We start from the raw sequence: 2,052 nt of genomic DNA, 5'->3' as shown, positions 1-2,052 counted from the left end.
AATGTCTCTGCTTTTGAATAAGCTGTCTAGGTTGGTCATAACTTTCCTTCCAAGGAGTAAGCGTCTTTTAATTTCATGGCTGCAATCGCCATCTGCAGTGATTTTGGAGCCCAGAAAAATAAAGGCAAACACTGTTTCCACTGTTTCCCCATCTATCTGCCATGAAGTGATGGGACAGGATAACATGATCTTAGTTTTCTGAATGTTGAACTTTAAGCCAACAAGAAAAAGAAAATTGTATTTAAAATGCTTTTAGTTAATCCAATCTTCAGTTTCAATATAATAATACATTACTACCATGTGATCTAATAAGAGTCATAAATAAGTCAGGGTTGCCTGTGTCTGCAACAAGAGAAGCCAGCCCAATGAGAAGCCCGCACACTGCAAGGAAGAGGAGACCCACTTCCTCAGCTAGAGAAAGCCCATGGTCAGCAATGAAGATCTAGTGCAGCCAATATATATATATATATATAATCATAGAAATATTGTAATAGTTTCAGGTGAGCAGCAAAGGGACTCAGCCCCACAGATACGTGTGTCCATTCTCCTCAAACCTCCCTTCCATCTGCGTGGCCACATGACACTGGGCAGAGTTGCATGTGCTATACAGTAGGTTCCCTGCCTGTACATTTATAAAGAATAAACTATTTCCCTAAGATGTCAAGGAGTAAGATGAACTCTCAAAACTCATCCCTTTTCATATATAAGAACACAACTACTTCTGTGATACTAATAGTGCATGAGAGCCAAAAATGAATATTTTTCATTTTCAGCCAAGACTATTTAGAAAAGTATAATGAGATGATGATGGTTTACACTCATTTTTAAATATATAAATAAACCAAAATATTAAAAGTAATGTCATTCTAATACATAAAAATTCCCAAACAGTTTAGTAACCTATGGACTAAAATGCTTATACAAAACACCTGTTTAATACAATCACAAAACATAATGCAAAAAAAAACAAGTCTATGGTAAAAACATGATTCCTTATAATCTTCAGCATGAGGAATGGGTTGGGGCAGAAATCAGAAGAAATTTAGATGTGGCCTGGAAAATTAGTGCCATTGAATCAAAGGATGCTGGTTTTAAGGAAAAGCTAACTCAAATGGAGTAGTATTAAATTTTAATTTCTAATTTTTGAAATCAGTAAGAAAAATCTCACTGATAGCTCAAAGGATAAATATATATATAGAAAAGCTGCTGCCTACATGCCCATCCTGGCTTCCAAGATAAGGAAGGGCCAGCTCCTCACTTCAGAGAGAAGAGACAGAGACAATTTTCTTAAAGGCAAGTCTCCTACTTCCAGTCAATCAGATCTTCCCTCCCCAGCTCACTGCCTGAGTCCTGAGGGACAAAGTCACAGAAAAAGGTGGGGTCACAGACCCCTGGAGCCCCTCACATGTCTGGCAGGCAGAGGGTGAGGAAAGCAAACCTTTCCAGTTCAGGCAGCTCAGTCTAGTCCAGGGTGCCCCACAGCCCAGTCAGCTCAGGGTTTATTCCACGAGGCGTCATTGGATTGACTTTCTCTCAGGGTGAACGTGGGGTAGATGGAGAGGTCAGAAATTATAGCACAAGATGCCTTCTTTTCAACAGATCCCACTTTGTATGAAGAGGGAGGGAAAGAAGGAAGACAATGAAGAGGCAATAGAGAGAAGAGCCCATGGACTTTTGCTGGAAAGCTCTCTGTCTCTTCGGGTTGTGAACTAAACTCAGTTGGAATCTGAGTCAGAGGAGTCCCCTGAGGACAATGAGCTGGAGCCATGGTCCTCCAGCTCAGAATCTCCATTTTCGTCCTCACTGCTGGGGGCTGAGGAGCCTTCTTCCTCTTCCTCATTTTGTTCTGATCTCCCTGAGGCAGGAGAATGTTCTCCAATCATGTCTGATGATTCTGACTCTGCAGCCTGAAGCCCCGGCTTCTCTCTAAGCTTTCCTTGCAGATTCCTTGATGATGGGGACTGCAGACTCATCCTTCTAATCTTGGGGTTAGAAGGGCCCCCCGTCATGCTCATGTTCTTACGCTTAGCACAGGTCGCCTCTCTGTAAGCA

This window comes from Oryx dammah, unplaced genomic scaffold (assembly GCF_014754425.2).
Source record: "Oryx dammah isolate SB20612 unplaced genomic scaffold, SCBI_Odam_1.1 HiC_scaffold_15, whole genome shotgun sequence".
Classification (NCBI taxonomy): Eukaryota; Metazoa; Chordata; class Mammalia; order Artiodactyla; family Bovidae; genus Oryx; species Oryx dammah.
This window is presented reverse-complemented; position numbering follows the sequence as displayed.